Here is a 19,219-nt window from a genome sequence, read left to right as displayed (position 1 = left end):
TAAACATTTATACCTTAAATGTAATAAAAAACCCGTCATTAACCCTTTAAAATAAGCCCATCTGATAGCATGGGATTGCATCTCTTTCTTCCATCAATAGAATTACTACAGCCTGCCTTCTCACGTTCATAAGGTTCTTCTTGTGACGTACCGCGTGACGTATTCCGTCACTCCTTTCTCTAACACATACGATTATATATCAACAATCTGCAATTGGAAACCTTAAATAAGGCTCATCTAATAACATTGAACTGGATCTAAAAGCCTCTTTCTAGGGTATTCCGCATGACTCATCACGATCATCTCCTCTCTCCAACATATACGACTGTATCGCTAAATTCTACTTTGAATTACTCAATAAATAATTAAAATAATCAAAAACTAAGATTATCACAATAATTCTCTAATGCACATCTATCTATAAACCTAATAATAATTGAAATTTATTTAATATTGTAATTAAAAATAGCTATGACATGTAAACCACTGGTAATAGAAAGATATGACTATAACCAATCGAAAGATAATGGCAAAAGGATCAATAATCGATAACCACATATACCATAAGTTTAATTAATAACTCGTAATTACCATATTAAAATAACTCCTATCTAATAACATGGGGGTGAGTCTCTTTCTTCCACCCATAGGAACTACCATCGTCTTTTTTTTGAGTCTATCATTGTTCTAGGAGTCTCTACCCGAGATCGTCACGTACTCCTGACGGTTTTAAATCAGCCTGGAAACACCCTGGGAGTAGAAACACGGTGGATCCAGGGTGGTTACAGGGTGGGTTTGTGCCATTTTATCACCGTGTATACACGGTGGTTACATGGTGTTTCCACGATAGTAACACGGTGTACCCGCCCTGATTCCACGGTGTATTCACCGAGATTCCACAGTGTATCCACGGTGATTACGCGGTGTACGTGGAATCACGGTGGGTACACCGTGTAATCATCGTGGAATCACGGTGAATACACCGTGTAATCACCGTGGAATCATGGTGATAAAATGACAAAAAACCCACCGTGTAACCGCCGTGGATTCACCGTGATTCCATCGTGTTTCCGGGGTGTTTCCAGGGTGAATAAAAACCGCGAGTAGCTCGGCTATTCAACTCTGCTTAGTAGCAATATCTTCTTTTTCGGTCTAAGCAAAAATCACAAAAAAATTTTTAAAATTTTTCTGTTCCTTTAATTTAAAGCATGAGTTCATACATATATATTGTAACAGGATGAAAAATTTGACATCGACTCGTGGTTTAAAATTATTTAAAATAATGAAATGTTACCCGTCGAGTAATTTTGGTGACATCTATGATCACTATTCCGACTTCGACCGGGCAATCGATCCAACGCACGGATTGAAACGAGAGATCCGGAATAGACTCCGTACTGAACGGCCACGTTTTTTTGTATTTGAACAAGTCGACTCTGACCGAAAGAACAGTTCCGATTCCGACTTTTGAACAATTCGATTTACGCCGTGAAGAACAATTCGAGTTTTGATCAACGACCCGTTAAATTAATCGATGGTGAACTAATTCCGAGTGAACTATAAATCGTCTTATATGAACAATAAACCGCCTCTTGTGAACAAGCCGAAACATCGGCAAACTGAATAAAGTGTACGGCTAAAGTTAATATTGAACTCGTGTAATAATTAAAAACTAAGTAATTAATTAAGCTTAATAACTGTATGATAGTGAAATTTAACGCATTACCGAAATAAAATATTATTTTATATTTTATTTTAGTTCATTCGAGCAATTCTGAGAATTACGGATTATCCGTGTCTTCTTCGTTTCAGTAATAGAGTCTTGCCGTGTACAATACTCTGACGTCACTCGTCAAGTATTTCGTTAATACGCACGTTAATGTGTGTGTGAAAAATAAAATAAGTTTATTTTAATCTGGCAACCGACAAAAACTGTCGTTTTTTGCTTTGAGTACGAACTGATTTTGTGTTGATCAACTAAGACATTTAAGAACAATTTTCTTTTATGTCGAGTCAAGACGACAATGACAAATTATATTTTATTTTGTAACCGATTTTGTTTGTGACAACGATCAATTGATTTTTTGTTTAATATAGGACCGATTATTTGTGTTTAATTCTGATCAATCGTTTTATCGTAATCCTAAGTGCCTGACCTTTCCCCGATCCACCACCCTGACATTTTTGATAATTGTTTGTTTGGTGATTATTGAATCACCTGGCGCCCAACTAATTAATAATTGAATAAGGTTGCCAAAGTCGTAAGTGTACTCGGACCTCACTCCGGTAGATCCCCGGTGGTGGAAACCCCGTTACAATATATATATATATAAATATTAGAATGATTAAAAAAAATCGACTATTTTTTTTTTCATTACATCGAAAATATTATTGGAAATGACGAAAAAAAAATACTGTGAAAGTTTGAGCTCTCAATATCAATATTGACAGCTGCCGCATCGCAATTTTCTATTTCCTGTTTAAATAGCATGGAAAAATTTATTTTTTAAGCTTTGGAATTTTGTAGCTCACAGTGGGACCAATTTTGAATGTTCAAGACATACTACTACGGGAAATTTGACGCTCAATAAAAAAGTTCTCTTATAATTTTTCGAAATTTTTATTTCTTAAAAAATTATTCGAAGTTAAAGTTAGATTGACGATAAATTTTTACATTTTTTGACGCAACCATCAACTTTATTGGAAAATTTTATAGGACATGTTTTGTAGAGCATTATATTTCCTATAGCTTATTTTCAAAAAAATTTTCGATATTTCTCACAAGTCGTAAGTTATTTGCAACTAACTGAACATATAATATAATTAATTTTACGCAACAAAATTTAGATTATATCAGAAAATTTTCAGTTAATTGCAAATAGCTTACGACTTGTGAGAAATATCGAAAATTTTCTACAAGATAAGCTATAGGAAATAAAATGCTCTACAAAAAATGTCCTATAAAATTTTCCAATAAAGTTAATGGTTGCGTCAAAAAATGTAAAAATTTATCGTCAGTCTAACTTTAACTTTGAATAATTTGTCACGTAACGATTCAAATTATTTGATTTTATTTCGTTTTAAGTTAATTATTGTAATTATATATTTGAATTTGAATCGTTGCGCGGGCATTCCGCCATTTCGCCGATGGAACGGCAGTCCGTGCACGGTGCTCGCGCATGCGCGAAGGGTATGAGAGAGCACATGTGTGATTTAATTTATTTTTATAATTTATGATTTAAAACACAAACGCTTGACTTTTGTTTATTTTAAGTATATATTTATAATTTTGAATTAGTTGGGATGCATAATCCAGCGTTATATTATGCCCCAACAATTGTCAACATATTACTTTGTTTAAACTTGTCATCCAACTGATGACGTCAAGTGATGTTTATTAGTTGGGTTATTATTATTTAATTTATTATCCGATACGAAAGATATAGATAAACCGTTCATATATTTAATTAATTAATTTTGTATCATTCAGTTGTCTGAGGATTTATGTTTTATATCTTATATTTTTAATTTAAGTGAGGCCCAGGGCTGACAAAAGTAATTAAAATAAAACTTAAGGGCGACGGTGGTGACATGTGTGCGACGACCAACAGGTGGAGGTTTAGATCATTAAGTTAGAAAGATACGGATAAGCATTGTGTACGGACGTGATTTTTTTTGTCGCTAAGCAATAAAGTTTTTTTTGAAAATAAGTAAAGTTCACCGGGTGAATTAATTCGAATAATAGATATTGTTATTCCATTATTATAATATTTATTATTATTTTGCTGATTCTTGTGGCTTTTGAGTAAGTACTTTGTATTTCTGTTCGCTGGATAATATTTTTCATTTGGTAACCTCCCCCGGTAGTTGTTGGTCGCCGCGGAGAAAATTATTTATTTGTATTTATTATTTATTTATTGAATGATACATGAGAGAATTATTATTAATTATCATTAAATATTATTTCGTATGGTGGTGAAAATATTTGGTAATTAAATATATATATATATATATATATATATATATATATATATATATATATATATATATATATATATATATATATATATTGATAAAGCGTACGCAACGTCGTAAAACGTTGCCGGTACACACTTATATATATATATATATATATATATATATATATATTGGTAGTATATATAGCTATACAACACACGCAGTACTTATGAATTCCTCAAGCACTGATGTCAGCACTCGGATAAAAAATTCCCGAGTTAATATAATTATTATTTTTCTATTTCATTTAGAATATCTGTATAATATTATCAATTATTATTTACGTTTATTATTATTTAACATAATTGCATAGCATTATATTATTTTATTTTGATTATATGTACCCCAGCGGTAAAAATTATTAACGAGATTTTTATGCTAAAATTATTATTTAACTTTATATGTTATACATTCATAAATTGGTACTACCGAGGAATTTATCTTTTTGAGTGTGAGTGAGGAAAAATTCCGTGTCTTTCTCTCTCTCAAGCGTGTTGAGAGATAAAATAAAGTAAAATTATTATTATTATTCCTTTTTATTGTCTGGAAAAATTTAAGTAAAATAATTGGTTTCTTTTATTTAATAATAAAATTAACAGTGTTAATTAAATTAAATTATATTTATTTTGGGTTGAATTTATATAATGTTATTATTTTTTTATAACCATCGAGTGTCATTATTGTGGTTAAATTAACAAAAACTATTTATTGTACAATATTATTAATTATATTGATTATTGTTTAAAATTAAAATACGGAAACCAACAGCTGTCGGGGAAAATTTAATATTTATTTTCCTGGATCTTTTTCCTACTGCTTATTTCATTTTTCTTATATTACTTATTATTTGTAATATAATTATTTATTATATATTTACCACTATTCTTTTTCTTATTATTATTCATTTTATTTTATTTTTCTCAATTGTTTGTCCGCTTTGTCGTGAATCACTTGCTCGGATTTTCTCTCGCAGATTTCCCCCTGAATTGAATTTTGTCCGTTTTAGGATAAACGGTCTGGCGCCTGCGTGCACTAACCCAGCCTGAGGAGCTGGTTCAGGCACTCCAAGAGTTCATTATTTATAATTTCATTATTATTTATAACTTATTATTTATTTTAATTTGAAGGAAACATTTAAAATCATTTATTAGTAATAGTTATTATTATTTATTATTATTATTTTAACACGTGGGTGACCACATACGGTTTACCGGTTGATCCGCGTCTCCGTCGCGGAAATTAATCACGGTTTACGTTATATGGCGCCCAACGTGGGGCCAGGGGGTCAATAATTTTAAATCGGTAAATTATTTGAATAAAAATATAATCTACGAGGTTCCACGGAGGAGCAAAATGAAGTTAAATTTCATCGACAGCGAATAAAAATAAATTGGACCAGCTACTAAATATATACAATTGACTTTTTATATATATTCCAGCTATTTACATATTTACTTATTTACAAATTAATAATACTTGATTCATATACATATGTACACGGTAAAAATGAACAAGTTTAGAAAAATTTTAACAGAAAAATCAGATCGGTTTGTCGATTTTATGTCGTCGATACGTATCCGCGGTGGCGCTTCGGACGATGAACTCATTCCGACCGAGGATGAGAATGCGATTGAGAGAAACGGGAACGGGAGCGTGGTCGAAACCGCGAATAATGCTAGATATCGGGATGTTCCGATTAGCGAGACGGAAGACGAAGGACTTCGTGAATTTTTCGAACATAGCCGCGGGCCTTCCCAACAACACATGATCCCAACGATCGTGCATGGCCCAGTAAATCGTTCTGGCCGAGAGGTAGAGATCGTGGGTGATAACTCCCACCTTGCCTATGCGACTGACCCTGGGCATAGGAGCCGGGGGCGCGGACGAGCGTCACGGACGGCTAGGGATGTTGGATCACAGGACACTTCTACTTCAGTGCCAGAAACTGAGCTCACCTGGATGCTGACGCGACCGGATGATGAAATTCGGATGATCTTATTCGGATTGGGATTATCAACCGCCGGTAGCCGCAACACACGACGCGATCGGCTAAACCGATATCACAAACGGGCTCTCGGGGTTCCGAACATACCCTGGGACCCAACCAAGGATGAAATATCGCGTGACGTAGACGCACGGGCGACAAACTTAACCGACGCGGAAATTCGTCGATACTTGCTATCTCAGCAAGTTAATCCATCTGGTTCCAGCGAGGTGGTTCAGGACCGTTTCCGACGGTTGTTGAGACGCGAAGACGGAGACTATGATGCACCCTGGAGTCTTTGGAAAGACGAGTTAGTTCCAGTCGGCCAGGAAGCGCCGGAATTTCCCGATGGTATGGATGCGTATGTCACCGGGACAACATTTGTACAGGGGCTACGCATGCTTGAGGAGAAAATGGAACGTGGGCAGCAGAGACTGTACGAGATGATCGAGAGGTTATCTACAAATAACCAAATTCGTGCGTCTTCACCACATGGGGGTCCCACTATGCCCGCAGCACTCCCGGAAATCAGTGTAATTCCCACTGTCGCCACTACCATGAGCTCCGCGCAGAACACGAGACCTGCCACTACTCAGGGCACTCGTGTACGGGATCCCAGGACTAATCCACTGGCACCACACCCTGAGGACATTCTCAATGACCAGCGACGGCAAAGTACGGGGCCCGAAGGTCTTCCCAACCCAACACCATCGCGTGTTCATTTCGAGACACCCAAAGACTCACACAGAGGTCGTAAATCTGACCGAAATCACCACAGTTCGTCCGGCGAGTCCGATTCAGACGATAGTGATTCTTCATCGTCATCGGAGTACCATTCACATCGGAGTTCTGGTAGTGAAAAGCGCCATTCACCCCGTGTGTTTGCTCGGGATCATGGTGCCATCGCCAGGAGCTGGAAACTATCGTTCTCTGGTGATGGAACAATGACCAGCGATGAATTCCTGAGACGCCTGGTCGTATTAATGCGCAGCGCTGGAATTCGTCGAGCTGATCGTCTTGCGGTATTACCAGAGGTGTTCAAAGGCAAAGCTGAGGTCTGGTTCAGTGCCAATTGCCATCGATGGTCGAATTGGGAGTCATTCCGGTCAGAATTTCTGACTTGGTTCAAGCGTGGTGGTCGTCAACGCGAAATCAGGGCCGATATTCGCGCACGTAATCAGGGTTTAAAAGAAAATGCTCGTGATTACTTAATATGTCTCCAGAATCTGTATTCTCGCTTGAGACACCCACCATCTGAGCGCACACAAGTCAGACGGGCAACAAAGGGATTGTTACCCGCGTATTGGGACCACTGCCCACTCGGTGACTTTGACACGTATCAGTCATTGTTATTGAAAGCCACACAGGTTGAAGAAAGGTGGAAAGCTGCAAGAAATCACCGCCAACCACCACCGAGGGAGGAAGCGAACATTAAGGAATGTTCGTATTCTGCCGGTATTCGACCTTCCAGGGATCACCGAGCCGTCATGCACGCGGTTGACACGGCTGTCGAGCATTCTGACTCGACCAGTGGTTCTCAGTCCAGTCCAGGGACGAAAAAGAAGCGAAGATCGCGTCGATCTTGCCAACAGAGGGCTGCTGAGCGTAACTTGGCACCTGTGACACCTGGTGGAACTGACCAGTCAATAAAACAGGCTACCAAGGCAACTGTAAAGACTACTGAGCAGCGTGGAAATTCACAAAACCCGCCAGCGAGTCAGCAGCAGATCCAATTCGCGCAGAATCGTGGCGCGTTCCCAAAAATCCTCCCACACTGCGTCAACAACCTCCGAGGGTGTCAAATCCACCTATAAGTAACTCTCCGAGAGGTCCAATGACTCCACAAGGTGGCAATCGATTGCCTCCTGGATACAATAATGCCAGTAATCAGTCGTTTGCCCGGAACCCGGGTCAAATGGGGCAAAACAGGATCGGTCGTCCAAGATTTTGTTACAATTGTGGCTCATTGGAACATTTGGGCTACTTTTGCCAAGAACCACGCCGGGACGTCTGCATGAGATGCGGAAAAGTTGGAAAGACAGCTGTTACGTGTGTTTGTAACGTCGACAGTCGTTCCAATGCGTTCCAACTACCAAAAAACGACAACGCAGCCCGCCAGTAGAGGGTGGCGGTGCTGGACCTTCATCAATCCCTCCAAAAACAGTCACTAGGGAGCAGGATTCGATGAGTCTACGTCGTATTGTTGTCCAGGCTGATATACACGCTGTTTCTGATCCACCGTGCGAGGCCAAGTGTGAAGAAGATGCCACACTTGATGAATTAACCGCGGTAGATGATCGAACAGCTGTCCCAGTGTCACTTATAAATCAACCTGGTGATGAAAATGATGATTTTTGGCGGTTATGTCATGGTAAACCCCGACCTCAGGTCGTCATTCGCGCGGGTAATCGTAAAAGGGTCGCGATAATCGATACTGGGGCCAAAACGACTGCTTTTGGTGACTTCACAAGAGAATTAATGGCTGATGGTTTTCCATGTCTGTTTGAAGCTCGACCGACGCGTTTTGGCATGGCAAACAGAACGACTGACGTGAGTGGAGGCGTGGTAAACGTGAAAATGACTCTCGATGGTGTTGAAGAGGTCATATTTCCGGTTCATTATATTCCTCGGTTGGGAAGTTTAAACTTAATCGGTACTAACTTCATGAATCATGTCAATATGGAGTTAGACCTGAGAAATCGATCGTGGCGTATACGCGGTGGTACCTGGCACGAGTTGTCGTTCGAACCTGAAATTAATTCGCGACCTGAAGACGTCGCAGCTGTGCATGAACTCACTGGAGATGAAACCAAACAGTTACGTGAGTTCTTGGACCATCAACGGAAACTAATGCCACCTGGTTTGGGATTGACCTCGTTGGTTGAGCATGAGATTAGGCTCAAAGATGAGCGACCGATTAAACAGCGAGTTTATCGTCGATCACCAGTGGTTCTTCAGGCATTACACGAGGCCATTGACAAGATGCTCGAAGATGACATCGTCTTGCCTGCGCCAGCATCGGAATGGTCCAGTCAGCCTATCATGGTTAAAAAGCCTGATGGATCATATCGCATGTGCGTTGATTTCCGTGACGTGAATACTGTGACCGAAAAAGACACGTATCGACCGCCGGATATGATTGAGATTCTTGAAAAATGTCGCGATGCTCATTATATTACGACTCTCGATATGAACTCAGCGTTTTGGCAAATCTTAATGAGTCCAAACAGTCGTAAATACACTGCTTTCTGGGTTCCCGGTCGTGGTCTTTTCCAATACAAACGTATGCCTATGGGATTATGTAACGCCCCGGCGAGTTTCCAGCGCGTAATGGATAAAATAATTACACCCGATCTATCTCCTTTTGTATTTGCGTATCTTGACGATATAATCATCGTGACCCCGACTTCCAAAAAGCATCGGGAGGTGCTGGAAGTTGTTCTGAGTCGACTACGCAATGCCGGGTTTACTTTGAACTTCGACAAAAGTAAATTTTGCCAACAACAGGTACGATTTTTGGGCTTTTTACTGGATAAAGAGGGACTCAGGCCAGACCCTGAGAAAACGGAACCGATATTGAACTACCCGCGACCTAAAAATGTTAAACAAATACGTCGTTTCAATGGCATGATTAATTGGTACCATCGCCATTTGAAAAACGTCGCGTGTGTGGCTGGCCCACTGTATCGTTTGACGCGGAAAGATATACCCTGGAGATGGACTGAGGCAGAAGAAGAGTCTTTCCAGTCTCTTAAGAAAGCACTCGCGGAAGCTCCAGTCTTGTCGACACCTGACTACACGTTACCGTTTACGCCATACACGGATGCTAATCAGTGTGGACTCGGTGCAGTATTAGTTCAACGTAACGGCGATCGTGAGTACTTGATTGCGTGTGCGAGTAAGGCCTTGAATAGTGCTGAAGCAAATTACAGTACGACTGAAAAAGAATGTCTTGCGGTAGTTTGGGCCGTGCGTTAATTTAGACATTATTTGGAAGGTTTTAAATTCACAGTCGTGACTGATCATGCCAGCCTCCGGTGGCTCATGAACGCTCGAGATCCGACGGGAAAATTAGCCCGGTGGGCTATGGAGCTCTCCGAGTACGATATGAAGATCGAATATCGAAAAGGGGCGGAAAATGAAGCCCCGGATGCCCTCTCGCGAATCTACGAGGACCAGGAACCTGCCGAGAGTCAAGTCAACGCACTAGGTGAAGCTGGAAATGACGAATGGTACGAGGAAAAATGCCGTTTGTTGATTGCTGATCCTGAGGCTCTACCCGACTATCATTATGAAAATGGTAGATTGTATCGACGACGGCCTGACTCCATGCGACAAATCCTCGGTGAAGAAGATAACGACTGGAAGTTAGTCGTACCAGCTGACCAACGAGAGCGTTTACTGCAAGAAGTCCACGATCATCCACAATCTGGTCACCTGGGCGTCCAGAAGACATACGCCCGGGCGATAATGAGGTATTATTGGCCCGGAATGTTTCGAGATATACAGCGATATGTCAACAGTTGTGAACGATATCTCGAGTCAAAGCCAATTCAGCACAAACCAATTGGTTTTATGACCCCAAGGATACCCAGTGAGACTTGGGAAGTCGTAGCAGCTGATACGATGTCGTTTACGCGTTCTCGTGCGGGTTATTCGTATTTACTCGTATTCGAAGACCTATACACGCGGTGGATCGAGTGCGTTCCAGTTCGAGCTGCAAACGGGAAAACTGTTGCTAAAAGTTTTCGACAGTTCGTAACTAACCGTTGGGGCGTACCGCGCGTATTCTGGACAGATAATGGCAGTGAATATTTGAATCGAGACGTTGCTGATCTCATTCAAGAGTGTGGTATCCAGCATACTACCACACCGCCGTATCATGCCCAAGCTAACCCGGTTGAAAGGGTCAACCGTAATTTAAAAACAATGACCATGAGTTACTTGGGTGATGATCATCGCGACTGGAATGTAAATATACACGAATTCCAGTTCGCGTATAATACCGCGATTCATGAATCACTCGGTGTGAGCCCCGCGTATTTGAACTTAGGTCGTGATCCATGTCCTATTCGCAACTGTCGAGTTGCAAACGACAATAGTATGGTTGTTGATGATAATGTTGACCGCAGTAGTTGGATTCAACGCATGGATCGTATGGTAGAACTACGTGATATTGTTAACCAACGTATTCGACGATCCTCTGAACGATACGCGGCCTATTATAACAATAAAAGACGTCATATTTTGTTTGAAGTAGGTGATCAGGTATATAAACCTACTCACGTTTTATCGAAAAAGAGTGAACAGGTCGTAGGTAAGCTAGCACCGCGTTATGCGGGCCCATTTGTCATTTCGAAGGTGGTTACTCCAGTTATTGTCGAAATGGAGACCCCCGAGGGCAAATATATTGGTCGTAGCCATGTTAAATTTCTCAAATTAGTTAAAAGAGCTGAAAATGTCCGCCAGAGGCAAGCTGACGCAGTCGCATGGCTAAATGCTCTATCTATTACTACTACTTGATCTACCTATGCTTGTCTATGATTACTATCTATCTTTATTACTGTCTACTACCATTCTGTCGCTGACTATTACTGATCTATTGCTACCTACAACTATCGCTATCGTCTGGCTATAATATATGATCACCCCAGAGGAATTGGCGTACTAATTAATGCAATTATATAGCAATGTCGTCAAGTAAGAAGAAGATGATGGCTTACGCCAAGACTTATCATGAACAGAACGGCCTGGACATGATCCCACGTGGTTCTGCTACTTGGAAGGCCTATCTTACGCTCCTGGTTAAGATGAAGGTCAAAGCGATCCAGGCGAAATCGATGCGCCGAGTTAATTTACCGAGGGGATGTGCAAGATGTGGCCAGGAGGGTCACTCTGCAAGGCTCTGCATCAATCAGCAGTTGGAAGACCGACCCTTTTGCGAGGAGTGTCTCCATTTTTATACGAACAATGCCCGGGACCACACGGGCGGCTTAACCTGGTCGCTCGGAACCGCTGTATGGTGTGTGCCAAGGTGATGAGAGAGGAACGATGCCCGGGTGAACACGGTAATCTGGGTGACCAATTAAGCCAACTTGATTGGATAGGTTGGCTGACAGACGATGAGCGCATGCGCCAGGTCTACTCGCTGGATCGGGTGGGTCCTAGTGACCCCAAGTCCGAAAAATTGGAGGCCATCTAACTTTCACGCGGGTGTTTCCATATTACATTTCGGTATCTATTTATATCTTACCATTACTTTGTAATTTTTTGTATAACGTTGCTGTAAGACGCCATATCTATTGGTCTAAATATACGTTAAAACGGCGCAACCAACTAAGTACCGAGTGCTTTATTTGTAGCAGAGTTTGACACTCTTACCTTTACCTTTCACCCATGGTCCGAGCAAGTTGGTAAGTGACAGGTTGGTCAGGCATTCGTTTTTTTTTTTGGTAAAATTGTTTCTTTTGATTTTGATTATTTTATTTTTATACCCGGTACAAAAGATCCAGGTATAAGTATTGGATTTAAGGTTTTCAGGTGATTGTGCCGGCGAAATGGAATGCAGAGTCTCGCCCGCATTTTTCGGGGCAAAACACGGCCTGGTGGGGAGGTGTCACGTAACGATTCAAATTATTTGATTTTATTTCGTTTTAAGTTAATTATTGTAATTATATATTTGAATTTGAATCGTTGCGCGGGCATTCCGCCATTTCGCCGATGGAACGGCAGTCCATGCACGGTGCTCGCGCATGCGCGAAGGGTATGAGAGAGCACATGTGTGATTTAATTTATTTTTATAATTTATGATTTAAAACACAAACGCTTGACTTTTGTTTATTTTAAGTATATATTTATAATTTTGAATTAGTTGGGATGCATAATCCAGCGTTATATTATGCCCCAACAATTGTCAACATATTACTTTGTTTAAACTTGTCATCCAACTGATGACGTCAAGTGATGTTTATTAGTTGGGTTATTATTATTTAATTTATTATCCGATACGAAAGATATAGATAAACCGTTCATATATTTAATTAATTAATTTTGTATCATTCAGTTGTCTGAGGATTTATGTTTTATATCTTATATTTTTAATTTAAGTGAGGCCCAGGGCTGACAAAAGTAATTAAAATAAAACTTAAGGGCGACGGTGGTGACATGTGTGCGACGACCAACAGGTGGAGGTTTAGATCATTAAGTTAGAAAGATACGGATAAGCATTGTGTACGGACGTCATTTTTTTTGTCGCTAAGCAATAAAGTTTTTTTTGAAAATAAGTAAAGTTCACCGGGTGAATTAATTCGAATAATAGATATTGTTATTCCATTATTATAATATTTATTATTATTTTGCTGATTCTTGTGGCTTTTGAGTAAGTACTTTGTATTTCTGTTCGCTGGATAATATTTTTCATTTGGTAACCTCCCCCGGTAGTTGTTGGTCGCCACGGCGAGGGGAAATTAATTTGTTCATAAAGAGTTATTGAAGGATACATGATTTATATTATAAATAATTATCGCTAATTATCATTATTGTTTATTATTGGTGAATATATTCTGATATTATTGCGCATATATATGTGTGTGTATATATGAGTTGAGTGCAGCGTTGGGAAAGCGTTGCCGGTATACCTATATATACACGAACAGTATATATAGCTATAGAACGCATACAGTGCTTGAGTAAATTCCTCAAGCACTGATGTCAGCACTCGGATAAAAAATTCCCGAGTTAATATAATTATTATTTTTCTATTTCATTTAGAATATCTGTATAATATTATCAATTATTATTTACGTTTATTATTATTTAACATAATTGCATAGCATTATATTATTTTATTTTGATTATATGTACCCCAGCGGTAAAAATTATTAACGAGATTTTTATGCTAAAATTATTATTTAACTTTATATGTTATACATTTATAAATTGGTACTACCGAGGAATTTATCTTTTTGAGTGTGAGTGAGGAAAAATTCCGTGTCTTTCTCTCTCTCAAGCGTGTTGAGAGATAAAATAAAGTAAAATTATTATTATTATTCCTTTTTATTGTCTGGAAAAATTTAAGTAAAATAATTGGTTTCTTTTATTTAATAATAAAATTAACAGTGTTAATTAAATTAAATTATATTTATTTTGGGTTGAATTTATATAATGTTATTATTTTTTTATAACCATCGAGTGTCATTATTGTGGTTAAATTAACAAAAACTATTTATTGTACAATATTATTAATTATATTGATTATTGTTTAAAATTAAAATACGGAAACCAACAGCTGTCGGGGAAAATTTAATATTTATTTTCCTGGATCTTTTTCCTACTGCTTATTTCATTTTTCTTATATTACTTATTATTTGTAATATAATTATTTATTATATATTTACCACTATTCTTTTTCTTATTATTATTCATTTTATTTTATTTTTCTCAATTGTTTGTCCGCTTTGTCGTGAATCACTTGCTCGGATTTTCCCTCGCAGATTTCCCCCTGAATTGAATTTTGTCCGTTTTAGGATAAACGGTCTGGCGCCTGCGTGCACTAACCCAGCCTGAGGAGCTGGTTCAGGCACTCCAAGAGTTCATTATTTATAATTTCATTATTATTTATAACTTATTATTTATTTTAATTTGAAGGAAACATTTAAAATCATTTATTAGTAATAGTTATTATTATTTATTATTATTATTTTAACACGTGGGTGACCACATACGGTTTACCGGTTGATCCGCGTCTCCGTCGCGGAAATTAATCACGGTTTACGTTATAAATTTTTTAAGAAATAAAAATTTCGAAAAATTATAAGAGAACTTTTTTATAGAGCGTCAAATTTCCCGTAATAGTATGTCTTGAACATTCAAAATTGGTCCCACTGTGAGCTACAAAATTCCAAAGCTTAAAAAATAAATTTTTCCATGCTATCTAAACAGGAAATAGAAAATTGCGATGCGGCAGCTGTCAATATTGATATTGAGAGCTCAAACTTTCATAGTATTTTTTTTTCGTCATTTCCAATAATATTTTCCATTTAACCCTAGCGGTTTCAGTGGCACGATAAAATTACTGTTATGTCGGATTTGCAAAAAAAAGCAGGCTTTGAGTCCTAACTATAATATGGCAACGGGGTTAAGGATGCCAAATTATGAGCGAGAAACTCAACCTACTTTAAAATCGGACTTTTATAAAATATATTCGGTCCTAGTCTTTCGACCAATAGACCGGGGACAAGAAATTTGAATGAGGGAATATGAAAATTAAAAACATGAATTTAAATTGTAAATAAATAGATATATTGTTACAAAAATTTCAATGAGATAAATAATGGAAAATGAAAATATAGAAGTCAAGGTTGTTTTACTAGATTACTCGGAATTTTTAAATTGTTAATTCTCAACAACTGACGCTTAATAACGTAACACTAGTATTTTTGTTAAATCATTCTTTTGAACATCAAAAAAATTTTATATTGACTTACTCAGTAATTATGATTATTCGACGTTCTTATTTTTCTATTGCTTTGTTCGGGGTGAGTTGATTGAGGTCCTTATTTTCCAAATCAGGTGGCTACCAGCCCACTCTGTGTGATTATTTGCTTGAATATTATATTGTTTAAATAATGGCTACCAGCCTATTTTGTATTATAAACTGTTGAAAATCTTAATAAACAGCCTATATTGTAAGAAAATGGATAATTTGGATATTGGGAATAACGGGTAGTTCGGGACTCACAACACAACTGACTGTTTTTGGGGCCGCTTGTTAGGCCTGCGGAAAAATGGGTGGATACTCCAGGTTTGGTATTTGGGGAAAAATCTCTTCCCACGTTCTTCCACTTCCACCCGAAGTTTTCCACTTCCTTACGGAAAACCGCCGTTTCGGGGCCGTACTATCCCTTCCACGTTGATTTTCCTGTCCCTCTCTTCCGGTTTTTGCAACTCACCCCGCGCTTTTTATTTAATAATAAATGTAATTAAAAAAATTTTAATAATAATAATAATACTAATAATAAAAGTAATTCGACTAAATTTCCGTTAAATTATGGTTGAATGAAATTGTCATCCCTTTTTATTTATTCTAATATTTTATTTATTTAATTTCTAATATTTTACTGTTTATTTTATTTAAGTTATCATATTTTAATATTCTTTTTGTTTAGTTTTTTATTTGATTACTAATATTTTATTCAAACTATTATCTTTTATTATGTTATTAATTTATTTTTGGTTTAAATATTTTTATTTAACTATCATCCTTTACTATTCTATTGTTTTAAGTTGGATATTAATTTGATTTTAAGTTTGAATATTTTATTTAAATTAATATATTTTATTATTTTAAGTTGAATATTAACTTGATTTTTAAGTTTAAATATTCTGTTTAAACTTATTATTTTTATCATTTTATTGTTTTCAAGCTGAATATTAAATTTGATTTTACGTTTTGAATATTTTATTAAGACCATCATATTTTATTATTTTATTACTTTTAAATAGTGTACTAACTAAAATTATTTTTAAATATTGGTAGTAAAAATTATTTGTTTCTTTCCTTTCTTTTCTCTGTTTTTCCAGGCATAAAGTTTTATTCTATCGTATCTTTTTCAGTATTTTTATTCTGGACGATTCTAAAAAAAAAATTGTTATATTTCATTGTAAAAGAAAAAACAGAAGAGAAGGTCTGTTGCTTTTATTTATTTAAACATTCCTTTGTCTAGACACCATAAATTACTTTTAAGTATTTTTCAATTTGGAGACATTAAAACTCATTACAATAGTACTATTTGCTTTACTTATTTAGAGTACAGTAGCGATAAAGAAGTGCGTCAGCTGCCACTCTGACCTTGGTGAGGATTAGAAATCTTTGTGATTTGGGAAAATATTTGGACATAATTTACGTGTCTAGACAAATTTTTCAACTACTAAGACAAAGATAAAATAGAATAAAATAATATATAATGAAATGACATAATAATATGAAACGACCGCAAAAATTGAAAATGAAAAATAATTCGGACGTAACATTACCGTTTATTGACGTTAAATCGTCGTAAGTTCTGCCGTCGAACATTCGACTGCATGGAGTGATTTGACGATCGTTTCCGATTGCAGTTGTAAAAAAGGGTAACCGCTAGTCACTTAGATTTAGGAATTCAGTCTGCGATCCCAACCGAAGCCAAATCCAGGAGAGCAAACACATTAGGATATCCATACTCAGTAAAATTAGGGAGTCCTGGAGACTGAAGATAAAGACACAACTTGATTCTTGCCTATTGATTCTTTGATATCAAGTTAAAATTATAAGCTGGAGTATAGAGCCGGCAAAAATAGTGGCCATGGTTAGTTTGGGGAGAGTAAGGATGTGAGCACTCGACTCTGGTCGGTCGAAGCGAGTAGACGTGTTTAGGAATGATGCTACAGTTCTCGACATTGCAGAAAGCTACAGGGTGGAGTTATGGTTACAGAAGTATTATTTAAACAGTGTATTGTTACGTCCAGAATGGCGAACACAAGTAATTCAGTCCCTTAATTTTAAGTCAAAGCACTTAAGCCATTTACTCGGGTAGCGGGGACCTCGCTATTTAGTGTCTAAAATGCCAATATACGAAAATATGGTGCACGAGGTGGATGGATGTGTCTTATCACTAGATAAATGAACAGTATTTGAACTTACAGTTGGTTCCCTGCTTAAAAAATCCGATAGATTCTCATAAAAAAATTTGTATGAGAATGAATCGGCAAAGTGTCCCATCGAAAAATGATAGCCCATATTGGAACCTATGAGAATATATTCAAATCCGAGCATAATCCGATAAAAACTTACCAAATCTTTGGACTTACGTCTCATTCATTCTTATATAAAGTTTGTTGTACATGTTCACATTTTTATCGGAATGAATAGGAATGGGTCATACTTACATTTCGTAAGAGAATCAATTGGAAATGTACACGTCTTGTTTCTTGTTGTTATATGAGAATGAATGGCGAAATAATTTTATTATTTTTACGTAAATTTGCTGGCGATATTCTTATGGGAATCTATAAGAAAATAATTTGCAATGCATCAATTTCTTATAAGATTCTATGGGTACAAGTTTATACCACTCTAACCGCTGTATGAGAATGAATGGGAAAATAATTTTGTTATTTTCTTATAGGATCCAATTATTAGCAACAGAATAACTTTCTCATATGTTCTTATTAAAACAGAAATTTCGTAAATTTTATTATTTTCTCATAGATTCCTGTTGTTAACGACGAAATCATTTCCTCATACATTCTCATACGAACCGAAAAATGATAAATTTTATTATTTTCTCATAGGATCCAATTATTAGCGACAGGATAATTTTCTCATGTATTCTTATTATAACAGAAACTTCGTAAATTTTATTATTTTCTCATAGATTCCTGTTGTTAAAGACGAAATCATTTCCTCATACACTCTCATACGAACGGAAAAATAATAAATTGGATTATTTTCTCATAGGATCCAATTATTAGCGACAGCATGATTTTCTCATATGTTCTTATTGCAACAGAAATTTTGCTAATTTTATTATTTTCTCATAGATTCCTGTTGTTAATGACGAAATCATTTCCTCATACATTCTCATACGAACAATAATTTTGTAAATTTTATTATTTTCTTATAGAATCCTATCATTACTGATGAAATTGTTTCCTCATATGTTCTTATTGAGACGGAATTCTTATAGATTCCTATAAATCTCGTAAATGTTTTACCTCATCCAACCTTATAAAAACTCACTTTTCATAAACATTTTGATTTTCCGATAAATTCTTATAAAGAATTTCTTATCAGAATATATGAGAAAATAACTTTTTTAAATAACTCCCATTCAATCTCATAAAATTCAGTGAGTTCTATGAGAAGACGTCTCCTGCTTCCTATAGAACTTATTCATTCTCATAAAATTTCTATGAGAATTTATAAGAAACTATCGGATCTTATGAGATTTTTTAAGCAGAGTTTATTCAATATAATAATTTGTCAGGATACAAGATTTGGCTGAGCTGGAGACCAGATTGTTGTTGGTTGAAATTCGATTCGAAATAAATTATTGTCAGGTGGCTTGATAGTTGGTTACGCTTCTTGAATGTCGAGAATTGTTGATGCAAATCAGCAAAGGGGTTAACTTATACTGGGTAATTGACAATCTCTTTGAATATACTCCTTAATATGACGAG

At 36.8% G+C, this 19,219-nt stretch overlaps 1 protein-coding gene across 3 annotated transcripts in view; it reads left to right on the top strand.

The window, feature by feature from the left end:
* Positions 1-19,219, top strand: part of LOC103573711 (slit homolog 2 protein-like) — a 79,732-nt gene that overhangs the window by 45,834 nt on the left and 14,679 nt on the right. The window contains exons 1-2 of one of the 3 annotated variants that reach the window (XM_053742166.1): positions 3,179-3,805; positions 11,690-13,379. The exons of the other annotated variants lie outside the window; for them this stretch is intronic. The gene's annotated coding sequence lies outside the window, so the exon portion shown is untranslated. Of the gene's footprint in view, positions 1-3,178; positions 3,806-11,689; positions 13,380-19,219 lie in introns of those variants that run through there. 3 annotated transcript variants of the gene reach the window in all.

This window comes from Microplitis demolitor, chromosome 10 (assembly GCF_026212275.2).
Source record: "Microplitis demolitor isolate Queensland-Clemson2020A chromosome 10, iyMicDemo2.1a, whole genome shotgun sequence".
NCBI classification, from domain to species: Eukaryota; Metazoa; Arthropoda; class Insecta; order Hymenoptera; family Braconidae; genus Microplitis; species Microplitis demolitor.
This window is presented reverse-complemented; position numbering and strand designations above follow the sequence as displayed.